General features: G+C 33.1%; 1 pseudogene across 1 annotated transcript; it reads right to left on the bottom strand.

The window, feature by feature from the left end:
* Nucleotides 1-6,655: 6,655 nt before the first annotated feature.
* On the bottom strand, nt 6,656-17,417 carry LOC149247474 (uncharacterized; annotated as a pseudogene). Its single transcript, XR_016263361.1, has 4 exons — nt 17,015-17,417; nt 16,460-16,906; nt 7,438-7,632; nt 6,656-7,243 (listed from the first exon to the last, which is right to left on the bottom strand). The product of XR_016263361.1 is annotated as an uncharacterized LOC149247474 (transcript).
* Nucleotides 17,418-17,852: the final 435 nt, after the last annotated feature.

Genomic DNA, 17,852 nt, shown 5'->3' with positions numbered 1-17,852 from the left:
GTCTTGGCTAGTGCAGTTGACTATAGGTACAAAGAAGCGAGTTCATCATTGGGTAAGAGCTTGTGCATTTGATTTGAATGGCATGTCTACCTCAGCACATTTGAATGTATTACCGTATGGATCATATAATATGTTGTTGGGTATGGACTAGTTGTATCTTCATAGGACCAAGGTAGATTTTTATGACAAGGCTATTGAGTTTTTGGATGACAATGGGGAACAAAGAGTCTTGCAGGGTAAGAAGAAAGAAACATCAGTGAGAATGGTGACAACTATGCAGGAAAAGCATTGTCACAAGAAAGGGTGTGTGTTATTTGTAGTACATATTTCTAGTGACAAACGGTAACGAAGTTGAGGATGCAGATGTTTTCAGAAGGTACCCAGTTCTATAGCAGTTTTAGGATGTATTTCTCACAAAGATTTCATATTTTCCACCTCACAGGGAAGTAGACTTTTCTATTGAGTTGGTACCAGGGGCAACACCAACATTTAAGGCACCTTATAGGATGAGCACTCTAGAGTTGGTAGAATTGAAGCTGCAGTTGAAGAAAATGTTGGACAAGGGACACATTAGGCCAAGTGTATCACCATGGGCTACACTGGTATTTTTTTTGAAGAAGAAGGATGGTACTCTGAGGTTGTGCATTGATTACAGGAAGTTGAAAATAGTGACCATTAAGAACAGGTATATGTTGTCGAGGATTGATGATTTGTTCGATCAATTGAAGGGAGAAACAACGTTCTTGAAGATTGATCTGAGATTAGGATTTTATCAAGTACTCATTAAAGAAGATGGCATTCAAAAGATAACTTTCAGAACAAGGTACATACATTATGAGTTTGTTGTAGTTCCATTTGGTTTGACTAATGCTCCAGCTAATTTTATGTGCTTGATGATAGTGTTTTGCATCCTTATTTGGAAAAGTTTGTTATTGTGTTCATTGATGATGTATTGATATCAAGAGCATGTCGAACACTTAGCAGCAATTTAAGATTATTGAGAGAGCATCAGTGGTATGCTAATCTCAACAAGTGCATTTTCTTTCAGACTGAGCTACATTACTTGGGTCATGTGGTTTCCAAGGAAGGAATAACAGTGGACTTAGAAAAGGTAAGAGCTATCACGGAGTGGGCAACTCCGAGGAATGTGGATGAGGTGAGATCCTTCATGGGGTTAGCAGGGTATTACAGGAGGTTCATCACAAAATTCTCACAAATTACTTATCCTATCACATCATTACAAAGGAAAGGCAAGAGGTTTGAATGGACAGAGGAATGTGCAGACAATTTTGAACAGTTAAAGCAGTTGTTGACACATGCTCTAGTGTTAAAGATCACAGATTCAGAAAAATATTTTGTGGTATGTATAGAAAGAGAGGGATTAGCGGAGTCCTTATGCAGGAAGGACAGGTAATGTGTTATGAGTCATGAAAACTAAATGAGCACGAGCAGAACTATTTGAGGGATTGCATTGAGAAGCATCCAAATACATGGGATGGAAATGTGGTATATATAAAACACTCTTATTACAAAGTAGTCCACATATATATTGTTAAGTCCCCATTTAAAACTTGTTTCAGATATTTTCCTCATCCACCTTTAGATATTTCATATGGACAATGAGGAGATGTGAGGGACGATCTCACATGGGATGATTTAAGGGAAAATAGAATTATTGAGAATATTAGGTATATCTATCTACAAGTATAGGAGAAAATGAAGAAGTCACATGAAAAGTACAATTCTAGGTGATATCAACACAAAACAAAGAGTTATTTAGAGTGGAATATTGAGTATCGTCATAGTTGAACAAGGAGAGGGTATAGGGTCCTAATAATACAATCAAGGCTCTGCGTTATGGTCCTTTCGATATACTAGAAAAGGTGGGACATAATGGCTACATATTTAGTCTACCCTTATCCATGCACATTTAATTAATGGTGAATGTGGAAAATCTAAAACTCTATGGCCCTCCATTTTGAATCAGAAAGAGGAAAAGGTTCCACCTTCCATAAAGGATTGATCTCTTAATTCTCTAGTAGAGTCCATAGAGGATGCAATTTTATAGAAGGTCAATAATTGCAAGACATGGGAAACATTACCTTTGGAAAATTGGGTCGAAAGGACAAATTCGAGATAAGGTTAAATGGTACTCTATGGAGAAGGAAAAGGCAAAAAAATTCTCACCTTATTCAATAAAAGATTTTGGGGACCAAAATCCTCCAAAAAAGGGAGGTATAATCTAGATTGATCGTTATATTGCTTTGCACTCATCTTTATGCTTCTGGGCTGGAAAATCCAAAGAGATTAGCTTACAAGATCAATTTTTAACAGTGGGACCTAATTTGGAGAATTGGGGTAAGAACCTTCCAAGGCCAATTTTAGGAATTAAATGATATTTTTGGGGTAAAACTTTGACACCTAAGTGCTACACCAAGCCCTAACATTATTCTACGCTCAAATATCTTTCCAATGGTGCAAAAATCACGTCCATTGGTGTTTGAATGCAAAATGTATGCCTCTCGAAACTTGACTTATTGTGATTAACCACCATAAAAAGAAAGAGAGAATACCATGCCAATCCTCTTACTCATAGAAAAGATGCTATCCATGTGGGGACTATGAGGAATACTCTGAAAGGGTCTTGTTGTAATTCATGTTGAGGGTTGAATGGGTCAAATTTTTGTCTTATAACGAAGCCACTAAGAGAAAAAGGGGTTACATTTATTTGCTTACATTTTGTTCTATAGTAGAGAAAAGCAACGAAGTGTGGAGAGAGAGAAATATAGAGAGATAGAGAGAGAGAGAGAAATTGGGGTTTGTATTTTGTGGAAGCCCAAGGGCCACGGTCATAAAAATCTGCATAAAGAGTACCTTCTCCTTTGTATTTGCATCATTTCCATTCCAAACAAAAGAGAGCAAAGGAACCTCGGCTTCTAGCTAGGTTTTCTCTTAAAAGGGTTCCCTAAAGCATATGATGGTGTTTATTGTGGTTTGAGTGATTATTTTACATGTTCTCTATTTTTGGCATATTACCTATTGCATGCATAAACGACAACAAAAAATAATTAATCAAATCTAGAAATATAAGGAAAATTAACACTCATAATACAAATTTCATAATTTAGTCTAGCTTTTATTAAGTTTATTATGATGCAATATCTAGTGGAATATCCACAACACTTTATAGATTAGAATAACACCTCATCAGGTATCGAATTTATCTTCGGAGAATGATCGCTAGGGTTATCGTACATAGCTCATTCCAGGCTATTGTTGTAGGGCTTTAGTATGCCCTCAATGTGTATGATGTCCCTAATGTCCGTGATCGACATCCAAGCCAACCGAAGGGATGGATCTAGTTGGATTGTCAGTCATTTCAGTCAAGGCTTCAGTCCCCCTATTCATCTGTATCGCAACAAGTGAGATAACCAACTCGAGAGGTGGTAGTTTGGATATGGTAGTAATTTTCGGTATTTGACCCTCTCTACCAATCAATCCACCTTTGAAATGGAAGAATATGGAGATCCTCAAATCTATGTGAGCCTTTGTGCAGTGATATGGCATTTTATACTTAGATCTACACCACCAAGGCTATTATGCGATGACCATGTGTTTTCTTCATGCAGATCTGGTGGTTTGGCTCCCTATTTTGAAGTTTCACGTCCTATTGTAGGTTTACCCAAACCTAAGGCCATCATATCCTTATTTTCTTGCAAATTTGGTTATGGATCATTGTGAAAAATTAGATTCAAAAAAATATTAGGGTGCAGAGAAGTCTTTCCAAATATTTGTGAAAACCTCAGGTGGAAAATCTATTCTATTTTGGGTCTGAGACTCTGATCTGGTAAAAGAGTTGAACCAAAATATCCAAAATATTTTGTGCATTTGAATTTTTGATGATCTTACAAAACCTTATTTTTGGGGGAAATCATTACACGATGATATGAGGATGAAATATTACTACATTTTTCATTCATCCTCCATTATCTTAAATTTGAGGCTACAAGGAGGCTTTCTAGGAACCAGTAATTCCAAGGGTTCAACTTCATATCTGGATGCAGTGAAAATCAAGGGAAAGTCTCAAGCCCATCCTGATCAAGAAAAATCTTCTGGCTCATTCGAGAAAGCATGGAAAAATCATGTTTCAGCTAGGCAAAGCCAGAGTATCCTCGACCCTTATATCGTTGATTAGATGAAACATGCTCCTACAATGGCAGTAAATATCCCAGTGGTAAAGGATATGTTTGACGTTCTCCAATCACAAGATATTGTATTCAAGTTTAATGGTTTTTGGCCCAAATCAAAGGATCTTCATCAATGGGTTTTCTCAAATTGGACCCCCAATTGCGACATTCATTTGTGTTCGAAATGATTTTTTATCAAACAATTTGACACACAGAAGGATTTGGATTACACTCTAAATGAGGGACCATGGTTTTGGGGGAGTGTGCGGCTTTTTATCACTCCATGGTTCCCAGGTTTTGATGTCAATATTTTGGTGGTTTCAAAAATGTCGGTGGTGAGACTGCATAGTCTTCCTCTTCCTTTTTGGCATCGCCAAGTATTAGAGGGAACTAGAAACACTTTGGGAAAACACATAAAAAAGATTTAGAAAGGGTTGAAAAGGGAATTTTTACTTTTGCCAGAATCTATGTAGAGGTAGATCTTAGTAAAGGACTACCTAATCATATCCACTTGCTTCATAACAGTTTTCACTGGACATGGCCTCTATATTTTGAGAACACAACATTCAGATGTTGCATTTGTTTTCATACTGGACATTTACGAAATACATGTCCACACCTAGAAAAGAAGTTTCCAAATAGGAAAAAAAAGAAACCCAAAAATACAAAGGGATGGCAGGTTCCAAATCTGGAGATTTCAGAAGAAGAGGAAGAGGAACTTGTGGTGAATCGAATGAGTGTGGAGGTCCAGGAACACCGAGGAACACCGGAAAATAGGGGGGAAGAGCTTGGATCAATGACTTAAAGCCAACGAATTTTTGAAAAAGCAGAGATCACAGTGAAACAACCAATGGAAGCACTCCCTCAGTTGGAGGTGGGTGGAGTGAAACAATCCCATGCCTCAAAGAGTTTGGATTTAGAAAAAGAAGCCTCTTTGAAGGCATATGTAAATCAGTTAGCAATTATAAATGCCACTCCCTCCCATGAAGTCTAGCGAAAAGTTGAAAAGAAGAAAGGAAGAAAGGGGTAGGATATCTGCCCTTTTCTATATTTAGACCTGATATATTTAGTTAGGTTTTTCTTTGTGGATCTCATCCTTTGGCTGGCTTGACTGAATGCTTTTTAAGTATCTGCAAAATGTAATTTTGTTCATTTTGAATAAAATTGTTATTTTTCCTTAGGGAAAAAAAAATAACACACCATCAACACCTTTTAAACAAATTTAAAGAAACCCTTTCTAAATCAACATAAAATTAAAATTATATAAATAAATACCTTGAATATAGATTAAAACATAACCAAAAAACAACTCACCAATTAAGACAAAAATATTTTCAACAATTACACAGATCATAAAGATAAATCACATACAAATCATAAAGATAAGACCAAAATATCCTCAACAATTACACAAACCATAAAAATAAATCACAAAGATAAATCACAATAAGAAAAAAAGTTAAGTATAAATCTCATAAAAGATATTTTTAAAAGAACCAACCAATATGGTTTATCACACCAGACGATGATTTGAGAAATCATATTCACAACTCAAAGAACAAGATGATAGTTTAAAAAATTACATTTACAACTCAAAAAATTTGAAATCAATTTTCGCCTCGTAACAATTTTCCAAAAAAAACTGTATAATTATTTTCAACCATCACTTTGACATATACCTATACCAAAACTCATTTCCAATAGAATAATGTACATGCTATTAACAACAACCCAATAACCTAATTTGATTAGTTAGTTTCCCGCAGTTTATAAACGTGCATATTTATAAGTAAAACATTTAAAACTTCATAGATGATTCACATCTATAATGTCCAAACACTTTGACGTCTAATAAAAAGGGGTATTCACTTTATTAAGAAAGAATAATTAGAAATATTAAAATAAATAATAAAAGAAAAATTACCCTAAATATAATACCTATCTTAAATGTTGACTTACCTGTCTTCAATGATAATGGGTTATAATGGGTCAATTGAGTGATAATGGGTCAATATAGTTGTGTATCGTTTAAATTTGATTTTTTGAATTGTTTTTATTTTTTTAATTGAAACTCAGTAAGATTATAATTTTTTTATTATTTAAAATGTGTTTTTAATTTATAAATAAATTTGGTTTTATAGAAAAACAAAAACACTTAAAATTGAAATTTTAATAAATTGTGTGAAATTTCAAACAAAATTTATTGAAAAATATATTAAAAAAATATTAAATAATTAGTTAATTTTCGCATTCATTATTCAAAGAAACTTAATTTCAAGTGATATAGTTCATCTTTTGTGTCCTAAATAGCGTGAGTTCAAATTAAAATTTTTAGTTGGAATTTTTTGTGTTCTGAGTAGTGTGAGTTCAAATTAAAATTTTTAATTGGAATGAAACATTTCAATTGTAGAGAGTCTACAACTCAAATTTGTGATTTCAACAAATCACTATCAAATTAAACCAAAAAATAAACCTTCCAAAACATATAACAATTTATTATCTATGAAAAGATAAACCAGATACAGAACCTCAAATTTTGTCATCTCCAAATTATAAACAAGGCAATGCGGATTGATTGGATCACACAGATATCTTTGATCCCCTCTTGCAACAAAAACACATTACTCATCAAAGCCCTCCCCCACAACACGCACATACGATTATTCTCATCCACGCTCCTAAGCAAAGCCGTGAAGGAGCAAAAACAAAAACACATACAGATTCACATCTTTACAACATCTTTAATGATGATGGTGCTTCTTCTTTTCCCCGCCATTCTTGTTCTAGTGTCCAGGCAGCTTCTCTTTGATTTTATCGAGCAGACCCGCCTTCTTCTCCTCTTCACCACCGTGCTGTTCGGAAGAGTGCTTTCCGTCACCGGGGAGCTTTTCTTGGTGTCCCGGAATCTTCTCTTTGATTTTATCCAGCAGACCCGTCTTCTCCTCTTTACCCCCACGCTCATCTGAAGAATGCGTTCCGCCGCCGGGGAGCTTTTCCTTGATCTTGTCCTTCAGCCCTTTCTTCTTCCTCTCGCCTTTCTCTTCTTCATCGCTCGACTGCAATTATAAAAAATAAATAAAAAATAAAATTAAGTTAAAAATAGTTTATAAGGCAGATGGTTTCTTTATCTAGTTGATATATTTTTATTTTCCGTGTAAAACCTCATTTCTCTTCACAGAAAAAAGATGAAGCATAAAGAAACGAAGCGATGAGTGATGAATAAAAGAATTAGTGAGAAAGAGAGACTTACAGAGCTGGAGCTGTCACTGTTCGTGCGGTGAAGCTTTCCCATGAAACCCGTGTGTTTCTGTTGCTCAGCTTCCTCAGGGGTTAGTTGCCCCTGTTGCTTAGCTTGTTCAGCCATCTTAATACTAATTTCAGATACTAAGGCTCTCAGAGAGCAAGTCCAGAATGACGAAATAAACAGCGCGAGTAAATGAGTTCGTCAAAATTGGCGAGGATATAACGAGCAACAAATTGACAGAATACAGAGAGCACTGCATGGAAGTAAGGGAGCAGAAAGTGGTATTTATAGTTATCTTGTGCCGGTGTGGAGGCCTCTTTGCGTCCTTCTTTACGTGTACACGCGCCATGACCACAATGGTCGTGGGACCACAAAGTCGGTGCTAAAAATTTCGTAAGTAGGATAGCGCGTTGGATATTTTAATTTTTTCAAGGGACAGTAAATATCGTACGGTATTATCATGTCAGTTGACTTCCTGCCAACAGACCCTAACCTAACCGTTTGGGGTCCCCGAGGGCTGAAAATAAATAATAAATAATAGTGTGTGGTTTTCCAGGGGTTGAAAATAATTAGTTTGTTAGGGTATTAAATGAGAGCATTAACTGAATGGGGTTTTATATACTTATTAGTTTTGTGGTCCCCAAGGCCAAAAATAAATAATTATTCATAATTCCGAAGCTTTAAAATAAATAATAAATAATCATCTATATCTCTGAAAGTTGAAACTAAATAACCTGTTAAAACATTAAATAAACAGAACTGTATATACCCACTGTTCAGTTTTAACCTCTGCAAAATTAAACGATGAGCATATACATATACAGCTGTTATTTATTTAATGCCCGATAATATGTTGAATATTTCTGGCCGTCCCCGAGCAAGGGCCAATGGCTCTGATATCACAAACACCACCCAGAACTTTATCTTGATTTTCCGGTGGATCAATTTTCATTTATCTTTTTCCAATGTGTAGTTTAATTTGCATATATTTTTTTATTAGTATTTATCACAAATACAAAGAATGGTTGAAACTAAAAAGGTTTAGCGTAACGGTTACAAAATTCAAATGTAATTAAAAAATGCTGAATTTATTTATAATTTTTTAAATTTAATTATATAATTTAATTTCGATAACCATTATAAAATAAAATCTTTAAACGTCTATTTGATCATCTGTAAGTGTCAAAAGTTCATTAAAACACAATAATAATGCACATTGCCTCGAGTTGTCCCATGAATTGAATTTTATGCTATCATAAGAATCAAATATAATTAAAAAAATGTACTTCATTATTTGGGCACGGAATCATCAATGTTAGGTCTTGAGGGACAATTTAATCCGTAAGGGTAGTGAAAATAAAATATTATGTATTAAGAAATTTTATATTCAAATTTTTTAATTTATTTTTGTTTACAAAAATAATATACATAATTAATATTAAAAATATTTAATTATATATTTAAAATTTGTATTATTTATTTATTGATTATTAATAATTAAATTAAATTATATATATATATATATATTTTCATAGATTCAAATCTGGAATTAGAAGAGTTTCGAGAAGCGGAGTGACTATTACCATATTGTTTAATTGTGTGGGGGATTTACCAAGGAAAATTTGCATTTGTGTTTAGCAAAAATGTACACCTTTGTCATAAAGGAGGTGGTGTAAGGTTGAAAATGTACGCATAATAAGTGTAAGTTTAAAAGTCTACACATAACATGTGTAACTTGAAAATGGCGGGAAGAATCACTTTGGATTTATCACAAGCCATAATGACTTTTGTGTTGGCATCTAGATGATAAGTTAGAAATATATTGACTTTTTTGAACCAAGAACTTTTTTTATGTTGTAAATTAATAACATTTATTATTTAATTTTTAATTTAACACAATTTTTATATGTATTTATATCTGAATGTTATATATATATATATATTTAAGGACTTCTATTTTAAGATGTTTGATAATAGTCATAAGTATAAAGATATATTTTCTTAATATGGTAAATTAATAAGACTTATTACTTAAATTTTAATTGAACATAGACCGTATATGTATTTACATTGGAATTATATATATATATATGGATTTTTATTTTAAGATGTTTGATAATGGTTTTAAGTATATTGCATATTATAAACAATATTATGGGTATAGAGTAAAATGTATTTGTTTTCATATTTCTAATAATATAAATAAATTTTAAGCATTTAAATATTTTTAAGATAAAAATGTATGAAAATTTTCTTCTTAAGGTGTGTCTAGGGGATTATATATAGAAATGTTTTAAGAAACTATTATCTTAAACAATGAACACTTAATAAACAAGAGTTTTCTACCAAAGGCATTAGATTGAATATTCAAATTAAAATTAATTTAAAAATGGGAAAATGAATTTCCCAATGTGATTATTGGTTCTCGATTGTTGTAATGACTCATTGGATAAAGGAAACACAAAAGAGGCTCTTCTTTCGTTATTGTGATAACTAAGCAAACCAATAAAATATGTATACATTTATGGAGAGAAAGAAAGAGTGATTGTTGCTATGTTTTGTTTTTATATAGGTATATGAAAAAAGTTAGGATTGTAAATTATAAAAGTATAATAAAAAAATAGGTAATAGGAGTGAATCTTCTTCTGGCACTGAGGAAATTTTCCTACCATTAAAAAAAATCATTTATTGGTGAATGTTTTGTTTATGGTTTTTTATTCCTATTATAATATGATGTTATGTTACTTTTATGGCACTGAGGAAATTTTCCTACTATTAAAAAAAATCATTTATTGGTGAATGTTTTGTTTATGGTTTTTTATTGCTATTATAATATGATGTTATGTTACTTTTATGAATGAATGGGATGCTTCATATGGATGTCGAGTTCACTCTATGATAAATTGGAACTATCACTATATTCACAGTCAACATTTGGGGGGCATTTTGATTAGCAACTCTGCACCTACATGAATCATACCAATAAACATATCAAGATAAGAAATATTGAGTGAATTTGATAACAGTTATGGGACACAAACCTAAATTTAAAATAATAATAATAATAATATTCTTGCTATGAAAGAAACAAGGATCAATAAAAGTTCCACCAAAAATAATTCTAACCTGTAGTCAAATATGTAGAGTATTGGGCAGGGTTGGAGAGTTTTGAGAAGCAAGGTGATTGTTTCTATATTGTTCAATTGGCTGAGAGATTTAAAGGGGAAATTTTTCATTTGTGTTTAGCCTAAATGTACTTCTTTGTCACAAAGGATGTGGTGTAAGGTTGAAAGTGTACACATAACATGTATAAGTTGAAAATGGTTGGAAGAATTGGCTTGGGATTCACCACTAGCCATAATGATTTTTTCCTTGTCATCTAGATTAGAAAACCGTATATAATTAATTTACAATTTCAACATGTAAAGAGTTAGATTAGAAACTCGTATATAATTAATTTACAATTTCAACATGTAAAAAGCTAGTAATATATTGACTCTTTTGACACAAAAATTGTAAATACATATTTTTTAATGTTGTAAATTAATGAGACTTACTATCTAACTTTTTATTGAACATAAACTATATATATGTATGTATGTTTGTATTTAATGATATATCACATTCAAATGCAATTTTGAGATTAGAATGTACATTTCACTGTGGTCAACCTAAACTCTCGATATTAAATCTTAAATTTTTTAAGGATTCTAATTTTAAGATGCTTGGTAATGTTCATAAGTGTATTGCATATTGTGCACATAAAATAAAAATTAGTTTTGTTTTCATATTTCTAATAAAATTAATAATTGTTAAGCATTTAAACATTTGTGAAATAAAAGTGTAGGAATTATTCAAAAGAAAACTCTTCTTAAGGTGTGTCTATGAGACCCAATTCACTATGCATATATAGAAATGTCTTATAAAAACTATTATCTTTTGTAAACAATGCAAGACTAAATAAACCAGGGTTTTCTAACCAAGACATTAGACTAAATACTCAAATTGAAACTAATTTAAAAAGGGGAAAAATAATTCTCCTAATGTTATTATTGGTTCCTAATTGTTGCTAAGTAATAGCTCATTGGATAAAGCCAGAAACAAACAAACAAAAGAAGAAGAAGAAGAAGAAAAGAGGCTCTTGTTTCATTATCGTGATAAACAAGAAAACCAATAGAATGTATATGTATATATGGAGAGAGGGAGAGATTGCTCATAAATTTTGTTCTTATATGGGTGTCTGTAAAATGTTAGGATTGTAAATTGTAAAATTGTAATAAAAATAGATTATATATATTAAGGCTAGTATAGTGATGACTTTGATATGAAGATAAGGGTTTAGTCAAGGTCTACAAACTATTTGAAATATTTTTTATCATCATTAAAAAGTAGGTCTTTTTCTCGCAATGAGGATTTTCCTATTAATTTTCTAGTGCTAAATAGATAAGCATGAATTTCTGCATCTAATAATTACTTCCAATGAAATATGAACATCATTAAGTAATTACACATAGAAATTTCAACTTCTTAGAAAACGTCGACCTCTTTTGTAGATCGACTTCCAAGTGTGAGAGAGAAGAATATATGAGTGATGTGTGTGTTATGATTGTATCGAGTGTATTTTTATAGTGATATTAGGCTTCCCCAAAGAGACATGTCTCTTTGTAAATCAAATTTTAAAAAACTTTAATTTTCTTTCTTTTAATTTTAACTTAACTTTATTTTATTTTTCTTTCTTTTTATTTTAATTGTCGACCTCTTTCGTAGATCTACTTCCAAGTGTGAGAGAGAAGAATATATGAGTGATGTGTGTGTTATGATTGTATCAAGTGTCTTTTTATAGTGATATTAGGTTTCCCCAAAGAGACATGTCTCTTTGTAAATCAAATTTTAAAAAACTTTAATTTTCTTTCTTTTTAATTTAACTTAAATTAATTTTATTTTTCTTTCTTTTTATTTTAACTTGTATAGCTGGGAAACGCCTCCTGTAGCTACCCAAAAATCAACACTCCCTCCTAGCCAGGGGTTATTCACCTTGACTTCCTCAGATGTATCTCTTTGTTGAAAATTTCTTTAAGAATAAGGTTTCACAACTCACAGTATCAACATCATAATCATCCAGGTCAACACACTTGACCTATAACAATCATATCATCCACTTAGTACCATTATCCAGGTTAGCACACCTAACCTATGGTACTAGGTACCATCATCCAGGTTAGTACACCTAACCTATGGTACATCATCAATATGTACTAGGTACCATCATCTAGGCTAGCACACCTAGCCTATGGTACAACAACTAGTCACCATGATCTGGTCGACACCTCAACCTCATGGTATACAAACTAGTATAGGTTTTCCATCCACATTCAAACCTTAGGGAACATCCATGTTCCAACTTCACAAGGTTGGAAAAACCCTAGAGCACATCCACATCCTCACACCACATGGTTGTCATCACCATAGTCAAACCCTAAAGGACATTCACATCTAGACCCCATAGGACTCATTCCGGACCATGATGTTGTATGGGCTCACTCAATGAGTAATTAGGTCTGATGCTAAAAACGAACTCACTCTTATAAAGTGATCGGGCCAAAACACTAAAAGGCATCCACTCTTTTGAGTAGCCTCTACGAGACCATTCTCCCTAATTATCATCGCAGTACTTGACACATGAATAATATCTCTAATTCTGGTCATAGTTCTTGACACATGGAGAATGTTTGCCCATTGGACCACTATTCTTATGTATTGGATACAGTGATCATATCACCCCTAATTCCGATTAGATTACATGACACAGGAAGAATGTATTTACATGATGCTATCAAATCTATTAACTCATTCTCCCTAATCCTGGTCAATGTACTTGACACGAGGATAACTTCCCTAAGTTCACTTAAAGTACATGACACAAGGAGAATCCATATCCATGATGCAATATCATCATCACCAACATCATCAAACAACCAGTAACTCACATTCATGGTACTCATATACATGGTCTATCAAAGAGACATCAATCAAACAAACTCTCTCTAGAAGGAGACCTAAGCCTGATGTTGGGAGGCTCCAAATCAACTTCTAGGACCATCCTTCTTAATTCTAGTCATCATACTTACATAGGGAGAATGACTATCCTTTACCAAAACATTTTCCTAATTCTTGTTAATGTACTTGACACATGGATAACTTCCCTAATTCTGGTCACAATACATGACACAGGAAAATTTCTATCAACCAGATCATTCTTCCTAGTTTTGGTCAATGTACTTGACAAAGGGATAACATCCGTAATTCTGGTCATGGTACATGATATGGGAAGAATGCCTATCCAAACCATTCTTCCTAAGTTTGGTCAAATTGACACAGGGATAATATCCCTAATTTTGGTCAAAGTAACACAAGAAGAATAAAGATATTGCCTAATCTATCAAACCATTCTTCCTAATTATGGTCAACTTGACATAGGGATGATATCCCTAATTCTAGTCAAAGGACACAGGAAGAATATCATCTCTCAAACCATTCTTCCTAATTTTGGTCAACTTGACACGGATGATATCCCTATTTCTAGTCAAGTGAAATAGGAAGAATATCATGATGTAGGGAAAATCATTGCTCCCTCTTAGCCAAAGAGACATGCTCCACAAGTCCTAGCTTATCTCTATAAAACACAAATCTTCCTATGGAAAGACGCGTAGTCAAGACATCGGTGGAGATGTATTGAAGCTTTCTTGCTCCCTTCTCCACCATCTCATGAACGTAGTGGTAGTTGATAACAATTTTCTTTGACCTACCGTGCAACTTTCACTGTCACAAAATATCACGGTCCATTCCAGCACTAACCTAATATGTGAAACTACTTATGAAACTAACTTGTAAATGTGGCTTGTGAAACATGCATTATATTATGAAATGTCTACCCATTCACATTCTCCTCAGTGCATGGTGTTGTCGCAAATAATTAAAATAGTAAAGTTTCATTGTCATCCCATGTGCAATTATTTTAAAAACAATGTAAACTTTGAAATGAGATCTGTAAAGTCAAAACGAGAACTCTACCAAAAAGACCCAAAAAAACATGAAAAACAGCACGAAAACAAAAAGTGTTGATGTTGGAATTACCTTTTTTTCGATAAATTTTCAACATTTTTTAAAAATGACAATGAAAACCAATTTTTTTGGTGCAAAAAACACCCTGAACACTGAAAGTGTTAATGTTGAAATAATGCTCTCTTTTTTTCAACATTTTGAAATAATAGTGTAAAAGATAAAATAGCATGACTTGAAAAACCTTAAAATTTTAAAAGAAAAATGAAAACAAAAATTTACAAACAGAAAAACATAAATTAAAATAATGAAAGAATAAAAACAAAAACAAAAAGTTAAAAAATAATAAAAATATATATTAAGAGAAAAAAAAAAAAACAAAACAAAACAAAACAAACATACAATTTTAAAAATAACCCCAAAAAAATCAAATATATAAAAATATATAGAAAAAAAACCAAAAAAAAATCAAAATAAACCAAATATTAGCAAATATGATTTTTCAGAAAATCTTCATAAATTAATAAAATTTATTTTTAAATTTAATTTTAAAAAAATATATAATATTTAAATGGAATAAATTATATCCAAAATAGCAAAACATAAAAGACTGGGGCAGGCTACGTGTTAACTATACCCAAAAGCATGCCGATTGCGAAGATGAAGATCACTGAAATGTCACATACTGAAAATTAGTGAATTAGATTCTAAAGGTGAATGATTCGACAAAATTAGATCCGGTTCCTGCATGGATTTGTCCATTCGAGCACGAGTGTTTTCGACGCACCATTAGGATGGGAATTTGATAGGTTATTTGCTAGTTAGGTTTGTCAATATAATTTAAAGTTTTATAAAACCGCAAAGATTTTCATTTGAGATTAGGAAAATGGAGAAAATGTGAAAATCGTCAAACTCTATTTTAAAATTCCAACCCTGCCCACCAACACCATAATCATGAGTGCTTGCTTAGACTTTTTCGTCAGTCATGAAACTGTTAGATATGATTGTGTTTGGGTGTCTTATTTCTAATCTAGTCGACGCTCTGTGAAAGGATAACATGGAATAAAACCAGTATTTGGCTAAACACAAAAATAAATAAAATAAAAATTATTATGAAATTGGAAAAAAATTATATTTCAATTTTACTCTTGCTTTAAATATGTTTTTATTTTGATAAATTATAAACAAATAAATTTGAAATATATATTTATTTATTAATTGAAAATTTTGAATTAATAAATTAAATAATTATGTTAAATTTAAGATTTTAGCGCAAGCAATATGGGTTTTTCCTGAATTATATCTCTATAACTATAATGGTGAGAACTGGCAGGGGCTCGACTGTTAAAGAGAGGATTTCAACCCGCCCCTGAACCTTGCCGGACACATTAAAAATAATTAAAAATTTGAAATGAATCGAAAAAAAAATTTAAAAAACACATTATTAATAACATCATCATATATTTCAAAGCTTTATGTATACTACTGATTTTTCCTGAATCAATTTTTTTTTCATTTTTACCACCATTCTATATTTCAAAATTTTATTTATCCAAACTCTCTTCTTCTTTTTTTTCATTTTTATCGCATAGTATTCAAATTGAATCTGAATTCGAATTCGAACAGGGTAACTATGCTTTAAACAGTAAATCAGAAAGACGCTCAGTTAATCTGGTACCCTGAAACCCACTATGCTTAAACGGTAAATCAGAGAGACGCTCAGGTAATCTGGTACCCAGAAACCCATTTATTACAGAATATCAAATTCCCACATCACCAAAATATAAATCTGCCAATGCGGATTGATGGGATCACACAGAGAACTTTGATACCCTCTTGCAACACAAACACATTACTAATCAAAACCTACAACACATACATATAATTATTCTCATCCATGCTCCATGCAAGCAAATCCCTGAAGGAGCAAACACAGATTCTCGCATATATGGGCAGAAGCTCTTGTTTAATGATGGTGCTTCTTCTCTTCCTCTTCCGCATCATTCTTCTGGTTCTTGTGTCCTGGCAGCTTCTCTTTGATTTTACCAAGCACACCCAACTTCTTCTCCTCTTCACCCCCATGCTCATCGGAAGAGTGCTTTCCATCACCAGGGAGCTTTTCCTGGTGTCCAGGAATCTTCTCTTTGATTTTATCCAGCAGACCAGTCTTCTTCTCCTCTTTACCCCCACACTCATCTGAAGAATGCGTTCCGCCGCCGGAGAGCTTTTCCTGTTGTCCCGGGATCTTCTCTTTGATTTTATCTAGCAGACCCGTCTTCTTCTCTTCTTTACCCCCACACTGATCTGAAGAATGCTGTCCAGCGCCGGGGAGTTTTTCTTTGCTCTTGTCCTTCGACCCTTTCTTCTTTCTTCCGCCTTCTTTCTTCTTTCCACCTTTCCCCTCTTCATCGCTCGACTGCAATTAATTATATATTCATTTTTCAGTTCACAGGGAAAAGATGAAGTATAAAGAAAGGAAGCGATGAGTGAGGAATAAAAGAATTAGGAAGAAAGAGAGACTTACAGAGCTGGAGCTGGAACTGTTCGTGCGGTGAAGCTTTCCCATCAAACCAGTGTGTTTCTGTTGCTCCGCTTCTTCAGGGGTTGGTTGCCCCTCGTGACCATGCCCGTGTTCGACTCCATGGTGAGGAGCAGCTGGATAATAAGAAGCAGCCTCAGTCTGAGCAGGAGTTTGCACAATGTGATCACCTTGCTTTCCCTCCTCTTCCTTCTTTTTGCCGAATAAGCCGAACATACCGCGGTCCTGGTGCTCTGGTGCTTCTTCTGCCATATTTAAAGTACTAAGCCTTTCAAAGATCAAAGAGCGAGTGCAGATATGAACAGAACGAGTAAATAACTTCGTCAAAATTGCAGACGATATAAGAAGCAACAAATGGACAGAGGGCAATGGATGGAAGTAAGGGAGGAGAACGCGGTTATTTAAGGTTTTGGTACGGCGGTGTAGAGGCTTCTTTGCTTGCTTTGGATTGCGTATCCTACGCGCTGTAGACGCGCAAAGCCCACAAACGTACGACATTTACGCTGGATAGGACGAATTCACGCGATGTAGACGCGCATTTCCGGGGGAACAATTTTCAATCTTCTCTTTTTCAAAGGGTAGTTTAAACATCTTATTTTTTTTTACTCTGCTTTTTTTGCGTTGTGTATATTTTTTCCATTAGTTTTATAGAAAATGAAAAATAATGGTTGAAACCATAAAGCTTAATGGTAAAAGTTAGCGTAGTAAAACATATTGACCTAACTATATTATTTTTACATTTAAAATTTTTTTAAATTATAAAAATTTACAATTTTATTAACGAATTATATAATTCAATTTCAATAGTAATTATCCAAAATAA

This window comes from Pinus tabuliformis, chromosome 7, assembly GCF_031772625.1.
Source record: "Pinus tabuliformis cultivar Carrire ecotype Pingquan chromosome 7, CPIR1, whole genome shotgun sequence".
In the NCBI taxonomy this organism is placed as follows: Eukaryota; Viridiplantae; Streptophyta; class Pinopsida; order Pinales; family Pinaceae; genus Pinus; species Pinus tabuliformis.
This window is presented reverse-complemented; position numbering and strand designations above follow the sequence as displayed.